The 19,400-nt window shown below is 49.9% G+C and overlaps 1 pseudogene; it reads left to right on the forward strand.

Moving 5' to 3' along the window:
- The first annotated feature begins 293 nt into the window (after window positions 1–293).
- On the forward strand, window positions 294–3,138 carry LOC116984223 (annotated as a pseudogene).
- The last annotated feature ends 16,262 nt before the right edge of the window (window positions 3,139–19,400 follow it).

Raw genomic sequence — 19,400 nt, forward strand, 5'->3', positions numbered from 1 at the left:
CGTAGCCGAGATCGAACCCGGGTCTCCGACGCTGTAAGGCAGCACTCTACCATTTGGAGGGACAGGGAGTGTCACAACGCACAGGTATTTTACCTGGTGAGACGCAGGAGGAGCCGGGCCCGGAATCACCCCATAGAGCCCGAAGCCTCCAAGTGGCACAACTAGTCCCTCGGAACAGTTCTCCGGAGAAGGTTCGAGTTAAATGGCCTCAGGCCTGCAAGACGGCAGTCTGGCATCAGTTCGACGAGGACGTCGACAAGGTGTTAGAAGCAACTGCGAAGGGAGACGTGGATCGAAGGCTGCGGACGATGACGACAATCATCATCAGCCTAGCTGTGGAAAGGTTTGGAGCAATGGAGAAGAAGCCGGCCAGAACACGTTTCATCATGAACCAACGAGCAACAAAGATCCACAAGATCCGGCAGGAGCTGAAGTCCCACAAGAAGCAGTATAAAGAGGCCACCGAAGAGCAACGTCCCTCCTTGGCTGAGCTGCGAACCATCCTGAGGAAGAAGCTGATGACCCTCCGTAGAGCTGAGTGGCACCAAAGACGCCGGAAGGAAAGAGCCAGGAAGCGAGCATCCTTCATAGCCAACCCCTTCGGCTTCACCAAACAACTATTTGGGCAGAAGCGCAGTGGGAGTTTGGCTTGCTCTAAAAAGGAGATCGACTGGCACATCCAGACGACCTACAGTCACCCCGTCAGGCAGCAGGAGCTGGGCCAGTGCAACATCCTGATAAAACCACCTCCACCCATCAAGGAGTTAGATAGTAGAGAGCCACTCCTGAAAGAGGTCCAGAACATTGTGAAGAGAGCAAGCGTTGGCTCAGCCCCTGGCCCGAGCAGAGTTCCCTACTGCCCCTTGTTACTGAAGCGGCTGTGGAAGATCCTGAAAGTCATCTGGAGGAGAGGAAAAGTGGCGCAGCAGTGGCGATTCGCTGAAGGAGTCTGGATCCCAAAGGAGGAAGATTCCAAGAAGATCGATCAGTTCAGAATCATCTCCTTGCTAAGCGTTGAAGGCAAGATTTTCTTCAGCATAGTGGCGAGGCGGCTGACCAACTTCCTCTCCAGCAATGGTTACATCGACAGCTGAGTGCAAAAGGGATGCTTATCTGGAGTACCGGGGTGTCTAGAGCACACGGGAGTGGTGACCCAGCTCATCAGAGAAGCCAGGGAGAACAAGGGTGACCTGACAGTGCTCTGGCTTGACCTGGCCAACGCCCACGGCTCCATCCCGCACAAGCTGATCCAGACAGTCATGGCCAAGCATCATGTGCCGAGCCAAGTGGCAGATCTCATCCTGGACTATTACAACCAGTTCAGCATGAGTCTCACATCAGGGTCAGTAACATCAGAGTGGCACAGACTGGAGGTTGGGATCATCACAGGCTGTACCATCTCTGTGATCCTTTTTGCCTTGGGGATGAACATGATTGTCAAGTCTGCTGAGCCAGAGTGCCGGGGCCCTCGGACCAAGTCAGGAATGCGCCAACCACCAATCAGAGCCTTCATGGACGACCTGACTGTCACCACTGAGTCAGTGCCAGGAGGCAGGTGGATCCTGCAGGGGTTGGAGAAACTGATTGGATGGGCAAGGATGTTTAAGCCAGGAAAATCAAGGTCACTGGTGCTGAAGAAGGGCAAAGTCATGGACAGGTTCCGCTTCAACATCGAAGGGACACCAATTCCAACTGTCTCCGAAAGGCCAGTGAAGAATCTTGGCAAGGTGTTTAACAGCAGCCTGAAGGATACAGCATCTGTCCAGGCAACCTGTCAGGAGCTGGAGAGTTGGTTGAGAGCAGTGGACCGGTCAGGGCTTCCCGGCAAGTTCAAGGCATGAATTCACCAGCATGGTATCCTGCCAAGGATACTCTGGCCACTGCTTGTCTACGAAGTCCCAATATCCATCGTAGAGAGATTGGAGAGGAAAGTCAGCAGTTTTTTCAGAAGGTGGCTGGTACTGCCCAGGAGCCTTAGCAGCATCGCCCTTTACGGAAATAACACCAAGCTCCAGCTGCCCCTGAAGTCCCTGGAGGAGGAGTTTAAGGTGACTCGGGCCAGAGAGGTGATGCTGTACAGGGACTCCAGCGACCCCAAGGTGGCTCAAGCAGGGGTGGAGGTGAAAACTGGGAGGAAGTGGAGAGCCGGCGAAGCCGTGCTGCAAGCAGAGTCTCGGATACGCCACAGAGTCCTGGTGGGAGCAGTGACTCGGGGAAGAGCTGGCCTGGGAATATTCCCATCTCCCCAGTTTGACAAGGCCAAGGAGAAGGAGAGGCGCAGGCTGGTCCAGGAGGAAGTAAGGGCAGTGGTGGAGGAGGTGAGGTCTACCAGAGCAGTTGGATTGAGGCAGCAGGGAGCCTGGACAAGGTGGGAGCAGGCCATGGACCGAAAAGTCACATGGACTGAGCTCTGGCAGGCTGAACCACAGCGCATCAAGTTCCTGGACCAGGCAGTGTATGTTGTCCTGCCCAGCCCATCGAACCTCTTCATCTGGGGCAAAGCGGAATCTCCAGGTTGCCCACAATGCTCAGGCAAGGGGACATTGGAGCACATCCTGAGCTGTTGCCCAAAGGCTCTTGGGCAGGGTCGGTACACATGGCGTCATGACCAGGTTCCTGAACCCATTGCAGAAGCCATCAGCATGGGAATCAGCAGCTGTAGACGAGAACGCCCCACCACACAGATGATCACCTTCGTGAAGGCTGGAGTGCAGCTGCCAAGAACCACAGCAGTCAGGAATCCTGGCAACTGCGCAGGACTGGCAGCTTTCCGTAGACCTGGTGAAACAGCTGAAGTTCCCACGGCACATTGCCACGACCACCCTGAGGCCAGATATCCTCCTGGTCTCAGAGGTGACCAAAAACATTGTCTTGTTGGAACTGCTGACTGTGCCGTGGGAGGACCGTCTGGAGGAGGCCCACGAGAGGAAGATGTCCAAGTATGAAGAACTGGTCATAGACTGCCGCAAGCAGGGCTGGAAGGCAAGGTGTATGCCCATCGAGGTTGGCTGCAGAGGTTTTGCAGGGCAATCGCTCTACAAAGCCTTGAGTGCACTGGGCATAAACGGAGTGGCGAGGAGAAAGGCCATCAAGAACACCACAGAGGCAGCGGAGAAGGCCTCGAGATGGCTCTGGATCAGGAGAGGAGGTCCATGGGGAGGAGCGAATGCCACCTGAACACAAGTCCGTGGTCTGATCAACCACGGCTGGGTCGCCTGGGTGAGGGTGTCTGATGTTGAAAGACCCGAAACACCCAATGACCCCAGGTTACATCACTGATGTGTTCAGGAGCATATATCGATGTATTTGTATCAACGTGCCACCCTAAATACTCTAAATGCGGCCTCACCAACGTCTTATACAACTGTGACATGACCTCCCAACTTCTATACTCAATACGGTGACTGATGAAGGCCAATGTGCCAAAAGCTTTTTTGAGAAGACAGCATCTGTGGATGGAAATGGTCTGATGTTTCAGATCCTCCTTCAGATTGATTAAGGGATGGAACCTGAACATTATCTATCCATTTCCCTCCACAGATGCTACCTGACCCACTGAGTTCCTCTAGAACTTTGTTTTCTTTTGCCCCTTTTAAAATATTGCATCTCATTCTCAAAGTGGATCACATTTCTCCACATTGAATAGCATTTGACGAGCTTGGACCAATTGTTTTTGATTCTGATGACCACATTAAAGGAAAGCTTGTAAATGCCAATTCCACCATCTTATTCACATCTCGTTGCAATCTATCACTATCCTCATAATTCATAATACTGCTAAATGTAATTTTCAAACACAGAAATTGAGGCCTGCACTCTTAAGTTAGGCAATTAGATTTTAAAATGGTGACCTCACCAATCCCAAATGCCACTATTTAACCTCTTATGTAATGCAACCGTTTAGTGCTCCCCCTCCCCATTGTCTTTTTTGTACACACACTATTACTGTCGCTTTTCCCCCCAAGTGCTGCAACATTGGTAAGCTTGTTATGTGATGCCTTATCAAACCTGCAAGTCCTGTATCCCACATCAACAATGTCACCCTCACTACTTAACAAAAAACAGTTTGCCCAATTTTTTGCTGGTTTTCCTGAAGCCACTTTGAGGAAATGGATTGACTATTTATCCTATGTAACATAGATGCATCAAAGTTTCCTACCAGTGAAGTTAAATTGAACTGTTCTGTAGTTGGGCTTATTCTTTCTCCCTTTGAACAAACGAAAAACTAACAGCCCTCTGGCAACATTCCCATAACCAAGGCGCATTGGATTCTCCGTGTCTCTGATTTCCTTCCCTACTTTTGATTCAAGTGTGGGCCTCATCTCCCCCAAGTGTTAAGTTAACTCAACTTTTCTGTGCTAACAATTTTAACATGGCATGTTTCCACTGTTTTGGATGCAATCCTTTTATTGGGACGATATGTACTCATTTTGTACCTAAACTGTGGCTTTGGCATTTGTGCCATTTTCTCATTAACAACTGCACTGCCCCAAATACAACCCTTTTTACTATTTATTTACTCTAAGAATACTTTAGCTTCCAACATAAAAGGGAATCCAAATCTCTTCCCCTCTGATTGGGTACCAACTGGTATCTGAAAAACTAAGTCCTGGAAATTTTTAGCATGTCAGGCAGCATCCAAGGGGAAAATTAGAATATTTCAGGTTCAGGATCTCTCATCAGGTAAGTTGATGAAGGATCTGGATCAGATATTGTCTGACAAGCTTAATGTTTCCAGCATTTCCTGTTATTTCTGTTTTCCGGCATCTGGCTTATTTTTCTCATTGGTATTTGACAGTTGCATTTTTGAAACATGAAATTTCTCCTGAGGGCTCTTTTCATATCCCTTGATTCCATTAGCCCCAAGAGCTATATCCAACTCTCTCTTGAATACATCACGAATAGATATACAAATATATATTTAAAATAAGGGATATGGGGAGAAAGCAGGAACAGGGTACTGATTTTGGATGATCAGCCATGATCGTATTGATTAGCTGCTAAAAAGCTGGCTTGAAGGGCCAAATGGCCACTCCACACCTATTTTCTTTGCTTCTGTTTTGAAATCATATCTATATACTCTTAAAACTGTGTGTGGGGGTGTGTCATTTTGCCTTTGAAACGTACCTCCTCAAACCAGACGAAAAAACGAGATTTTTACATATTTCGGTTGGGATTAACTTTTGATTTCAGAAAACCACTCCTCTAGATTTGGTCAATTATTTCCCCAGATTTTGAATAAAACTTCACAAAACTCATGTTTAAAAAAAAAAAATCACCGCTTGCCAGCTGCTGACGTCACAAAGCCCACATGCCCACCGATCGAGGCCCACCTGCCTCCTGACACCCCCCCCCCCCCCCCCCCCCCCCCGCTGTGGACTAATGCAGCTGTCAACGCGCATGCGAGGTACGTTACTCCATGCACACCCCCCCCCCTCCCCCTATAGGATCTTTGTTCTGCAAATCTGGAGGTGAGCATTGCTCACGCGCTGAAAGAGGTTCTCCTCGCTGTCGGTGAAGCCACGCCCCTCCCCCGCCCGCCCGTTCACTCAGCCGCAGGTTTCCAGCTTTTCACAGCCCACTCACTCGCCCGGCTCTCCACTCCCCCCACCCCCCTCTTCTCACCTCCTCCCTCCCTCTCTCCTCTCTACCCATCATAGGGGATCACCTCCTCTCTGTGTCCGCAGCCCGAACGTCTAACGCTGGCGGAAGCCACGATCAGCTGGACGTCCACTGCTTTTGGCAGCTCAGCTATAGGATCTTTGCTCCTCGGATCGCTCCGTGCCTCGCTCAGGGCCCCCGCGACCTGCCGCCCCGCTGCACTCTTCCTCTCTCTCTCCCCCCTCTCTCTCTCCCCCCCTCTCTCTCTCCCCCTCTCTCTCTCTCTCCCCCCTTTCTCTTTCCCTTCCTCTCTCTCCCTTTCCCTTCCTCGCTTCCCCACCCTCCCTTCCCCCATCTCTCTCTCTCCCCCCCCTCTCTCTCTCCCTGCTCCCCTCCACCTGTCTTGCCTCTGTCTCTGCCCCTCTCTCTACCCCCCCCCCCCCCCCCTCTCTAGACGTGCCTGCGAGTTGGGGGCTATGCGTCAATAGATAGGGCAGTTATGCAGTAAAAGGAGCAAATTAATAATAATATAATATCAAGGGGGGTAGTGAGCGTGTGTGTGGGGGGTAATTAGTGTGTGTGTGGGGGTGGTTAGTGTGTGTGACACCGCATGCCCCCCGCATCCGCACGTTGGGGGAACAGACCCAACGGGTCTGCACTTGGTCTAGTATCTATTAAAACTCTGTGTGTGTGTGTCATTTTGCATGTGAAACGTATCTCCTCGAAAACCAGACTCCGAAATGGGAAAAAATTTACATATTTCAGTAGAGATTTTCCTTGTGATCCACTCCTCTGTACATTTGGTACATTATTTTCCAGACTTTTTTGTTAAAATTGTTGAACAATCTGACTACTGCCCAGCTGCTGACGTTACAATAACTGAAATTTTTACATCTTCTGGGATAAATTTTCCTTACGATTTCAAAAATCCAATCCTCTATCAATTATTTCCAGAGATATTTACTAAAATTTATAACCAAACTGACATTTTTTAAAATATTATGGTTGCCCAGCTGCTGACCTCACAATGCCTTTGCTCATGGCCCCGCCCCCCAGCCTGCCTGCTGGCCCCGCCCCTGCTGTGTTATTTCTTTTCATTGCATTGAATTTTATGGTTTCTCATTTAACTCCACTAATTATTATTGATTCCATCATTTTTCATTGAATCAAATTTAATTATTTCTCATTTAACATCACTAATTCTTAACATTAACTTTTAATTTCAAAGACAGTTTAAAAAAAAAAGAAATTGCTGAATTTATTGACAGCTTAGATCGGACCCGCTGTGTGTGTGTGGGGGGGGGGGGGGGGGGGGGGGGGGGTTAGTGTGACGTGGCAGGCTCCTCCCCTGAATTCCATAGAGCTGCCGACAGCTTTCGTGCATGAGACACGCACGCTTCATTTCCAGAACATTCTGAACGCGTGACGCGCGATTGCATTTTGCTCTCTCTGTCTCTCTCCCCATCTCTCTCTCTCTACCCCTCTCTCTCTCTCTCCCCCTCTCTCTCTCTCTCCCCCTCTCTCTCCACCTCTCTCTTTCTCTCTCTTCCCATTCCCTCTCTCTCCCCCACCCCCTAGCCCTCCCTCCCCTAAACGCCCTTCCCCTCCACTACAACCTTCCACCCCTCTGAGCCCCTCTCCTCCCATCTCTCTCCCACCCTCCCTCTCCCTTTGTCTCTTGCCCTTCTGTCTCTGCCCCTTTCTGTCTCTCCCCATTCTCTCACTGCCCTCACACTACCCCCCCCCCCCCCCCTCTAGACGCGCTTGCGAGTTGGGGGCTATGCGTCAGTGGATAGGGCAGTTATGGGGTAAAAGGAGCAAATTAATAATATTAATATAATATCAAGGGGGGTAATTAGCGTGTGTGCGGGGGAAGTAGTTAGGGTGTGTGACGCCGCATGCAGCCCCCCCCCGCAACCGCATGTTGGAACAGACCTAACGGGTCTGCACTTGGTCTAGTATACTTGTAAAACTCTGTGCGGGTGTGTGTCATTTTGCCTTTGAAACGTATCTCCTCGAAAACCAGACGCATAAATGCAGAGATTTTTACATATTTCGGTAACTTATGAATTCAGAAATCCACTCTCTAAATTTGGTCAATTATTTCCCCAGATTTTGAATAAAATTCTTCACAACACTCACTTTAAAAAAAATAATAGGCACTTGCCAGCTGCTGACGTCAAAATGCCCACCAATTGAGGCCCACCTGCCTCATGCCCCCCCACCGCTGTGCATTAATGCAGCTGCTGTCAACGCGCATGTGCAGTTTTCCACGATGTACGTTACTCCACGCACCCCCTTTCTTCAAAAGGCGCAGAAAGATCGAGAAAGTTCTGCAGCAAAGATCCTACAGCTCCGCTCTGCTATAGGATCTGTGTTCTGCAGATCGCGAGCTCAGCGGCGTTCACGCGATCTGCAGAACACCTCACTGTTGGCGCAGCTTGTAATGCCCTGACCGCCCGACGGCTCAGTCGCAGGTTTCCAGCTTTTCACAGCCCACTCACTCACCCGCCTCTCCTCCACTCCCCCCCCCCCCCCCCCCCCTCTTCTCACCCTCTCCCCACTCTCCTCTACCTGTCACAGGGGACCACCTCCACTCCTTGTCCGTGGCCCGAACGTCTGTAACGCTGGCGGAAGCCACGATCGGCTGGGCGTCCATTGCTTTTGGCAGTCCTCAGCAAAGAGCCTATAGGATCTTTGGTCCTCGGATAGCTCCGGGCTCGCTCGGGCCCCCGCAATCTCTCTCTCTCTCCCCACCCCCCCTATCCAGGGCCGGATTTAGATGAAGAGAGGCCCTAAGCTATTTCGGGACCATGACTACCCGACAGTGACCGTGTGACACTTTTAGATCCTACTGTACGTTGGTTTTAAAATACATATTGGATTCACCGCGGAGCGGGCGATGCCATACCTGGATCGCCGTTTGAAGCTGGAGTGTTGGGCCTGCTGCTTCAACATCATGGAGCTGTGGTTTGCGGAGCTCACAGCCCAGGTCCGCGCTGATTTCAACATCGTGGAGCCCTGGGATCCTTTTGCCGAGGGCCGCCAGCGTGAATCTCCACCCAGCTCAGCCTGTGGACTTCGGGAGCCGCGGTCTCCGGTAGAAAGTGGCCGATTCGGAAGTCCAAGCCACTGAGAATGTTCTCCCGTTCCGACATAGGATGGTGACCCCCAAATTTCATTGTACCAATTGGTGCATGTGACAATAAGTGTCTCTTGAATTGAATGTGGAATATTAAGAAATAAAGAAACTACAAATACACCAAGAGCAAAAATGTTTTTTTCTCCGCCTTCAAAGCAAAATCATCCAGAAGTTCACCAAGATCTGTTTGTCTAAGTTTGTCACTCAATGCACAGACTGCTCAGTGCAGACAACCTCTCTTGAGACATTGTGGACTTTAATTCTTTTGAGTCTTGAAAATGACCTCTTTCCCGAGCAATTGGTGACCATTAAGCTAAGAAACAGCCGCAAGATTGCTTCCACATTAGGGAAGGCCATCTGAATTGTTTCCTTGTATATTATTTGATAAAGGTCTGTATGAGACAGTGCTCTTCTGTATGCCCATGGCTTTGTCTCACCTACGAGTGAAAGTGCAAAAGTTCATCAGTAAGTTTCAGGTCAACATCTTCTGGGTATGCTTCCATCAACGGTTCAACACCTTGCTGAATTTCTTGCTTAGATGCGGTCAGATTAGCAAGAAAGGATAACTTGTGCAACTTTACTGTACACAGTACCTCTTTTTAAATTGGTTTCAAGTGCATCTAGTATAGGAATAAAGGATTTTATCCTAAACTTATTTCTTGAAGAGAGTTTATCTAAAGCATCAGGACCAGGTGCACTTCCATCATTTCCTTGCCATTTCCTTACTATTTGTCTCCCTGTGACAGTTCTGTAGTTAACATCTGGCAAGGTGGCATTTGCTTGTTGATCTGTATAATAGTTGGGAAATATTTCTTAAAGAATTGTTCCTTATTGACAATTATATTGCAAAACCTGATTCAAATGTGAATCAAATCTGCTTGAAAAAAGCTAACTTATAACTAAACAAACAGGTTCACTTCTTAATAAACAGACAACTCCCAAAGCAGTTTGGTAGACCAATACAAAACTTTACTAATTATCGGCCGATGGAAGTGGGCAAGAAAAACAAACCCCAGGCAAGTGAGCAACACAGACACTTGCCAGTCCTCTCTCCACTTCCCTGAACACAGAATTATATGGTATATACTGTTGAAGCGGTTAATGTCCAGCCGCAGTTTAAAATAAAATGGTCTAAGGCCGGAAGATGGCCATGAGGGGGGGTCCATTGGAGACGGGAAAAGGGATCATCAATGGAGGTGAGGACTCCTTCCCATGGAAGAACGGTGTGAGGCGGAGGCGACAGAAGAAGAGCTCCAAATTGCGGCGGGCGCGGAACTCATTGAGGTGGGTACGGAGGGGGACAAAGGTGAGGCCTCTGCTGCGGACAGCCCGTTCAGTGTCTGAGGGGGAGGTCAGGGGGATGGTGAACACATGGCAGGGATGTGGGTTGGGGCCGCAGAAAGGCAGGTGAGTGGATTGAGGCCGAGGCGATGTCTGGTGAAGGGGTGGTCAGAGGATAGGGGGGTGGGGAAAGCTGGGGTCACATGGTTTGTGGGGAATGGGGAAGACCCAGTGGAACAGCCACTGAGGTTACCAGGGTTGGGGGTACTAGCACTAGGACCCAGTGGTCAAACCCAGGGGAGTGGGAATCTGCACCGTGGAAACCTTCAGCCCCGGTGCTGAGTCCAGGCTGCAGGTAAGTCGATGACTGTGGGCAACGCGAGGGAGGTCCTGTTGGACGGATGGTCGGTGGGGCGGCGGGTTCGACTGGTCCAGTGCGGCACGGAGGTGGGTTGGCCCGGTGAGGCTGCGAGGTGAGTAGGCCCAATATATACCTCACCTGCATTTTAATACCGCTCCCCTCTTCCCCCCCCCACACACCACCAAAGCCTCTGGAATCGCAAGCACAGCGCCACCGATGGTAGGTTTTGTAACAACGCCACCATGTCAAAAGTTTTATACACCTTGGTGGAGCGAGCCGAGACCCCCCTAGATCTCGAGGCCTTAAGCTTAAGATTGTCTAGCTTATACGTAAATCCGGCCCTGCTCTCCTCCCCCCCCCCCTTTTCTTCTCCCCTCTCCTCCACCGCCCTCCTCCCTATCCCCCTCTCTATCCCACCCCCCTCCTCTCTATCCAACCCCACCCCCTCTCTATCCCACCCCCTCCTCTCTATCCCACCCCCTCCTCTCTATCCCACCCCCCTCCTCTCTATTCCCCCCCCCTCCTCTCCATCCACCCCCCCCTTCCTTTCCACCCCCCCCTCCTCTCTACCCCCCCCCCTCCTCTCTCCTTCCCCCCCTCCTCTCTCCCCTTCCTCTTCCCCCCTCCTCCCTCTCTCCCCCCCCTCCTCTCTCTATCCTCTCTCTCTCCCCACCCCCCCTCTCCTCTCTCCCCACCTCCTCTCTCTCTCCCCCCTCCCCGGGGCTCTCTCCCCCCCTCCCCTGACCTCTTGGCCCATCCCCCCTGGCTCCCCTCCCCTTGGCCTCTTCTCTCCCCCCTCCTCTCTCTCCCCCCCCTCCTCTCTCTCCCCCTCCCCCTTCTCTCTCCCCCCCTCCTCTCCCCCACCCCCTCCTCTCCCCCCCCTCCTCTCTCCCCCCCTCCTCTCTCTCCCCCCCCTCCTCTCTCCCCCCGCCTCTCTCCCCCCAGCCTTTCTCTTCCTCCCCCGGCATCCCCCTTCCTCCCCCCGCCCCTCTCTCTCCGCTCGTTGAGGGGATGGGACCCACTCTCTCCCCCCCCGCCCACTCTCACTCTCCCCCTTGGTCTAGTGAATTATAAAAATACATAAAATTTATTTAACAGAGTGAATCAACGTACCAATAGATTGTGTAGTCAATTGGGTGTATTTTAGCAGTAGGTGTTTTTGTGCTTCTACATCTTGCTAACTTTGACCAAAACTAAGGTTTAACAAAATGGGGTTTCCATTGAACTTCTGCAAAATTCATGGCTTTGGTCTTGTCATTGAGAAAATTCACCCTCTTTTGGAATATGCAATATAATTATCAAGCCTTTAAAATTAATATCTGGTTAAATCTATAATGGATATTTGAATAAGATCAGAACAAAATTCCAAATGTAGTGATAGTTTAAAATGTGTCCTTTTCTCCAATACAGTTTTCTTAAGCTTTGCCTCCAGGAAAATAGATTAATACTCGAGTATTTTCAATTGCAAAACAATACAATACCATTTATTTGTCATTTGTACCTCACATGAGGTTCAAACGAAATTTGGTTTCTGCAGTCATACAAGAAAAGAACCAACACACACCAACACAATTTACACAAACATCCATCACAGTGAATCTCCTCACTGTGATGGAAGGCAAAGTCTTGTCTCTCCCCTGCTCTCCATTCTTCTCCCGATGTCAAAGTCAAAGCCCCCGGCGGGCGCTAGCAAGTCCGCGGCCATTTAAAGCCGCGCCGGGCGATGTAAGGCCCTGCTCCGGGTCTTGATGTTGGAGCCCCCGGCGGGCACTAGCAAGTCCCGCGGCTGTTTAAGCCGTGCCGGGCGATGTACGGCCCTGCTCCAGGTCACTTTCAACCCCGCTATTCGGGCGGGTGAAGTCGCCTTTGCCGGTGCTCCGCAAAGCGGTCTCCCACCGGGGACCCGCGAGCACCCGGTGTCACCATCCACCAGAGTCGGGTCGCAGTAGCACGCCACCGCAGCTCTCCACGCTCCGAACTGGCCAGCTCCACGATGGTAGGTCCGCAGCTCCGCCGGCTCCGTGACTTGAGCCCCCATGTCGTTCCGGTTGGAGGCCGCTCCACGGTGCTAGGCCCTAACGACAACGGAGACCCGACAGGGAAAAGGTCGGGTCCCCGTGCAGGGAAGAGATTTAAAAGTTTCCCCCGCCCCCCACACATACACAATTAAAATCCCACTACAAACTATACCCTCAACGGGGCAACAAAAAAAAAAGACAGACAGACTGCAGAGGCCGCTGCGATGTCGGTCGCGCCGCCCACGCAAAAGAGTGAATCTTAAGACCAGTTGGCTGTGATAAGTCACATCATTGATTTTTTGTACAGCAGGGCATCAAGCAATACTGTCCACTTGTGTTTGGTTACATTTGGTTAAGAAGTTTAGTAACATCCAGGACCAAACATCCTGCTTTGTTCGCATCCTCAAACATTTATTTTTGCCACAATGCGGCCACAGAACATTCTGTTAATTGACAAGATACACAGCAGATCCTCATCTAGACTGCTCTCACAGCACATTTTCTATCACATCATAATTATGAAGTTTCTTTGAGGAAATATTTAGTGAATTATTTTTGTACCTGCTTGCAGAGAAGAGCAAACATTATCATTTTTTATCTGGGTATTTATGGTAGGTTGCACTTTGGATGAAAATTGTAATTGTGAAGATGGGGAAGAAATTCAAACATTGTATTAAATATTTTTTTGAGAATGTAGATGCTCTTGGGTCCATCAAATTAGAAACAAAATATCTGGTTCAGGCATAGAAAGAAAAGTTAAGTCCAATCTTTTGTTGGATTAAGATAATTAACCATCATTGTAGCAGACCGACATAATCAACCTATAGCACGTACTATACATGACTACATTTATAATGCATTTCCAACAAAGAATCTTACTCATGTTTTCTCTGGCTAAATCTTTTTTTAATCAATGTTTTTTTTTATGTTTCCAATTTTGCTAATATACTCATCCCTTGGGAACTCATAAAGGTGGTGATCAGCCAACCTCTTGAACTTCTGAAGCCCCCTGACTGAAATTACTCCCACAGTTGTTGGGTAAAGAATTCCAGGATTAAGATCCACAATGATGAAGGAAAGCAGGTATGTATCCAAATCAGGATGGTGTCTGAATTAGGAACCTACAAGGGAAGGTGTTTCCCCATACACCTGCTGCTTTTGCCCTCCTCGATGGTAGAAGTGAGCTTGAAAGGTCCAGTCAAAGAAGGCCAAGTGATCAGCTGCAATACATGTGGTCTATACTGCAGCCACAGTATTATAGGTGGGGGAATTGGAAGATCAATTAAAGTGCTGAACCAGGTGCTAAACAAGCATGCTATATTGCTGATAGACACAAAATACCGGAGTTACTCAGCGGGACAGGCAGCGTCTCTGGAGAGAAAAAATGGGTGATATTTTGGGTCGAGACCCTTCAGACTGATTCAAAATGATCCTATGCTATATTGCTGAAATAGCTTCTTGTGTGCTGCTGTTCCTTCACTAATCCAGAGAGGTGAACAAAATCTTTAAGTAGTCCTAACCTATCCCTTAATTCTGGATACCCAGCAAGTGTGCTGTTCTGATAACAATGGGATTATGGGAGAGTGGAAAAAATTGGAGGGGAAAAAAATGTTCAATGTGTGTATATATAAACATACTCACAAGTACACACACACACAGAAAACAAACAATAGTAGTGCAATAATAACAATAATAATAGTCTTATCGGAGTTCAAAGCTTATTTGAGATTGTAGTGTTTAATAGCCTGAGGGCTGTAGGGAAGAAGCTGTTCCTGAATCTGGACGTTACAGTTTTCAGGCTCCTGTATCTTCTTCCCGATGTGAGTGGTGAAATGTGTGTGTGTAGCCAGGATGGTGTACACTCATGCTGGATGCCTTTTTGAGGCCGCGACTGATAAATCCCTCTGATGGTGGGGAGGTCAGAGCCGGTGATGGATTAGGCAGTGTTCACAACTTTTTGCAGTCTTTTCCACTCCAGGACGTTCAAATTGCCGAACTGGGGCCATGATGCAACCAGTCAATATGTTCTCCACTATACACCTGTAGAAGTTCAAGAGAATCCTCTTTGACATACCAAATCTCCTTAAATCCTCTCAGGAAGTAGAGGTGTTGATATGTTTTATTTACAATTGCATCAGTGTGCCGGGTCCAGGAAAGATCTTCGGAAATATGCACGCCCAGGAATTTGATGTTTTTGACTCTCCACCATCTGTTATATCTGTTGATATAAACAGGATTGTGGGTCCTCATCCTTCTTCTTCCAGTTGAGTTTATAGTTTATAGTGGGTTCTTTGATAGTGATGGTAGGGTTTCGGTGATAATAGTCCCCCTGAAACTTGGTGTTTAATACAATTGTCCCCTTCAAACTCCTCACCAATCTCCAAGACCTAGGCCTCTGTACCTTCCTTTGCAATTAGATCCTTGACTTCCTCCTCGGTGGACATTTTATCAGTATGGATCGGTAACAATATCTCCTCACTGACCATCAACACAGGCACACCTCAAGGCTGGGTGCTTGGCCCTCATTCTACAGTCCTTACACCCATGAGTATGTGGCTAAGCACAGATTCTATGCCATTTACAAATTTGCTGATTACATCACTGTTGGTCAAATCATACATACTGAAGAGAGAGAGAACACTAGTTGAATGCTGTAAAGACAATTCAACATCTACAAAACAAAGGAACAAATTGTTGACTTCGGGAAAAGGATGTTTGGAGTCTATGTGACAGTTTTCATTGCTGGGATGGCAGTGGATAGGGCAGCTCAAATTCTTGCTCATTAATATTGCAAATGATCTGTCCTGGGACCCAGCACGTTAATATAATAATGAAGGTGGTGTGCCAGCACCTCCATTTTGAAGTTTAAAGATATTTGGCACGTTGCTGAATACTCTAACAAACTTGTGCAAATGCATTGTAAAAATAATCCTGAATGGTTACATCATGGCCTTGTATGGAAATTCCAACTCACAGGAACACAGGAGGGTGCAGAGAATGATGGACTCAACCCAGACCATCAAGGGAACAGCGCTTCCCACCTTTGAAAGCATCCACATCTATTATCCCTGCAATCCAAGCCACCATCTCTTTTCAACATCAGGTTTTTGAACCAACCCATCCTTAATCCTAACTTGGTAATGGAACACAACAGATCACCTCTTGCGCTACCATAGACTTAGATTTTCTAATTAGTGTTTTGCACAAGTTTTTTGAAATGTTTATTTTCACTGTTTTGAAGAATTTGTGTATAATTTATATTCTATTCTCTGACAACTGGCACTGTTAAAATGAGGCCCAATACAAGTTTAATGAACACGCCTAATTTCCATTTGGACACACTACAGCCTGGACGATGTTAAATTCTCCAGCTTCAGTTAACTGCTCTTTCTGCCTGGCTTAGTTTTTTTTATTTCCACAAATATGTTTTTTCTCCGATGGGTTTGCTGCACTATTAACAACACTAACACAAACAGAATCATTATCTGATTCTAATAGTGACTTTAACTTGTGTAGGAAAGAACTGCAGATGCTGGTTTAATTCGAAGGTAGACACAAAATGCTGGAGTAACTCAGCGGGTCAGGCAGCATCTCCAGAAGGAATGGGTGACGTTTTGAGTCGAGACCCTACTTCAGACTGACCTTTAACTCATTTGCTTTCATTCCATGTTTAAGAAGGAACTGCAGATGCTGGAAAATCGAAGGTACACAAAAATGCTGGAGAAACTCAGCGGGTGCAGCAGCATCTATGGAGCGAAGGAAATAGGCAACGTTTTGGGCCAAAACCCTTCTTCAGACTGATGGGGGGTGGCGGGGAGAAGAAAGGGAAAAGGAGGAGGAGGAGCCCGAGGGTTGAGGGATGGGAGGAGACAGCCCGAGGGCTGAGGAAGGGGAGGAGACAGCAAGGGCTAACAAAATTGGGAGAATTCAATGTTCATGCCCATGGGATGCAGACTCCCCAAGCGGAATATGAGGTGCTGTTCCTCCAATTTTTGGTGTTGCTCACTCTGGCCATGGAGGAGACCCAGGACAGAGAGGTCGGATGGGGAATGGGAGGGGGAGTTGAAGTGCTGAGCCACCGGGAGGTCAGGTTGGTTATTGCGGACCGAGCGGAGGTGTTCGGCGAAACGATCGCCAAGCCTCCGCTTGGTCTCACCGATGTAGATCAGCTGACATCTAGAGCAGCGGATGCAATAGATGAGGTTGGAGGAGATGCAGGTGAACCTCTGTCGCACCTGGAACGACTGCTTGGGTCCTTGAATGGAGTCGAGGGGGGAGGTAAAGGGACAAGTGTTGCATCTCTTGCGGTTGCAACGGAAAGTGCCCGGGGACGGGGTGGTACGGGAGGGAAGGAAAGAATTGACAAGGGAGTTGCGGAGGGAGCGGTCTTTGCGGAAGGCGGACATGGGGGGAGATGGGAAGATGTGGCGAGTGATGGGGTCACGTTGGAGGTGGCGAAACTGCCACCCATCGCCTCGTCCCCAGTCCATCCACCTGCCTTCCTCCAGCCCCAACCCCCATCCCTGCCGGGTGTTCACCATCCCCCCCCCCCTGACCTCCCACACCGAACGGTCTGTCCTCAGCAGAGGTCTTACCTTTGTCCCCCTCAATGAGTTCCTTTGTCCACCTCAATGAGTTCCTTTGTCCACCTCAATGAGTTCCGCGCCCACCACGACTTGGAGCTCTTCTACCGTCGCCTCTGCATCACAGCGTTCTTCCATGGGAAGGAGTCATCGCCCCCCATTGATGACCCCTTTTCCCGTTTCCAACGCATCCCCTCCCCGTGGAACCCCCCTCGTGGCCCTCCGGCTTTAGAACTCTTTATCCAAAACTGCCGTCGCGACATCAACCGCCTCAACTTCTCCACTCCCGTCTCACTCCAATCTCTCACCCCCCCCCTGAACGTACTGCCATCGACTCACTCCGCAACAACCCAGATTGGGTTATCAAACCAGCCGACAATGGAGGTGCCGTGGTAGTCTGGCGCGTCGATCCCTACAAAGCTGAGGCCAACTCTCGGACACCTCCTCCTACTTACCCCTGGACCATGACCCCACTGACGAGCACCAGGCCACCATCTCTAGCACCATCACCGACTTCATCAACTCCCACGCCCTGCCCGACCGAGCCTCAAACCTCATCGTTCCCCAACCCCGCACGGCCTGATTTTACCTTCTCCCCAAAATCCACAAACCTGACTGTCCCGGTAGACCCATTGTCTCTGCCTGTTCGTGCCCCACCGAACTCATTTCCACATACCAGGACTCCATCCTATCCCCCTTGGTTAAATCCCTCTCTACCTGTTCAAGACACCTCAGACACTCTCCATCGTCTCCGCGCATTCCATTCTCTAGGCCCTCACCCCCTCATCTTCACCATGGACGTCCAGTCACTCTACACCTCCATCCCCCACCAGGATGGTCTCAAAGCCCTCCGGTTCTTCCTCGACCAGAGAAGCAACCTATACCCGGCCACTGACACTCTCCTCCGCCTAGCGGAGCTGGTCCTTACCCGCAATAACTTCTCATTTGACTCCTCCTATTTCCTCCAAATACAAGGCGTAGCTATGGGCACACGCATGGGCCCCAGCTGCACCTGCCTCTTTGTCGGGTACGTCGAACAATCCTTGTTCAATACGTACCAGGGCCCCATCCCCGACCTCTACCTCCGCTACATCGACGACTGCTTTGGTGCCACCTCCTGCACCCACACACAACTGACTGACTTCATCCACTTCACCACCAACTTCCATCCGGCACTCAAATACACCTGGACCATTTCCGACACTTCCCTACCATTCCTTGACCTCACTATCTCCATCGCAGGTGATAGGCTTCTGACCGACATCCACTATAAACCTACTGACTCCCATGGCTACCTGGACTACACTTCTTCCCATCCTGCTTCCTGTAAGGACTCCATCCCCTACTCCCAATTCCTCCGCCTACGCCGCATCTGCTCCCAGGATGAGGCGTTCCACACCAGGGCATCTGAAATGTCCTAATTCTTCAGGGAATGAGGGTTCCCCTCCTCCACCATAGATGAGGCTCGCACCAGGGTCTCTTCCATACCCCGCAACACTGCTCTCTCTCCCCCATCCCCCCACTCGCAACAAGGGCAGAGTCCCCCTAGTCCTCACCTTTCACCCCACCAGCCTTCACATACAACAAGTAATCCTCCGTCAGTTTCGTCACCTCCAACGTGACCCCACCACTCACATCTTCCCATGTCCGCCTTCCGCAAAGACCGCTCCCTCCGTAACTCCCTTGTCAATTCTTCCCTTCCCTCCCGTACCAACCCTCCCCGGGCACTTTCCGTTGCAACCGCAAGAGATGCAACACTTGTCCCTTTACCTCCCCCCTCGACTCCATTCAAGGACCCAAGCAGTCGTTCCAGGTGCGACAGAGGTTCACCTGCATCTCCACCAACCTCATCTATTGCATCCGCTGCTCTAGATGTCAGCTGATCTACATCGGTGAGACCAAGCGGAGGCTTGGCGATCGTTTCGCCGAACACCTCCGCTCGGTCCGCAATAACCAACCTGACCTCCCGGTGGCTCAGCACTTCAACTCCCCCTCCCATTCCCCATCCGACCTCTCTGTCCTGGGTCTCCTCCATGGCCAGAGTGAGCAATACCAAAAATTGGAGGAACAGCACCTCATATGGAGAGTCTGCATCCTATGGGCTTTGAATGGACATTGAATTCTCCCAATTTTGTTAGCCCTTGCTGTCTCCTCCCCTTCCTCAGCCCTCGGGCTGTCTCCTCCCATCCCTCAGCCCTCGGGCTCCTCCTTCTCCTTTTTCCTTTCTTCTCCCCGTCACCCCCCATCAGTCTGAAGAAGGGTTTCGGCCCGAAACGTTGCCTATTTCCTTCGCTCCATAGATGCTGCTGCACCCGCTGAGTTTCTCCAGCATTTTTGTGTACCTTTGCTTTCATTCTATCTTCTCTACATGTTTTCCCAGTTCTGAAGAAGGACTTTGGACCAGAAACATGAAC

Source organism: Amblyraja radiata, chromosome 19 (genome assembly GCF_010909765.2).
Source record: "Amblyraja radiata isolate CabotCenter1 chromosome 19, sAmbRad1.1.pri, whole genome shotgun sequence".
NCBI classification, from domain to species: Eukaryota; Metazoa; Chordata; class Chondrichthyes; order Rajiformes; family Rajidae; genus Amblyraja; species Amblyraja radiata.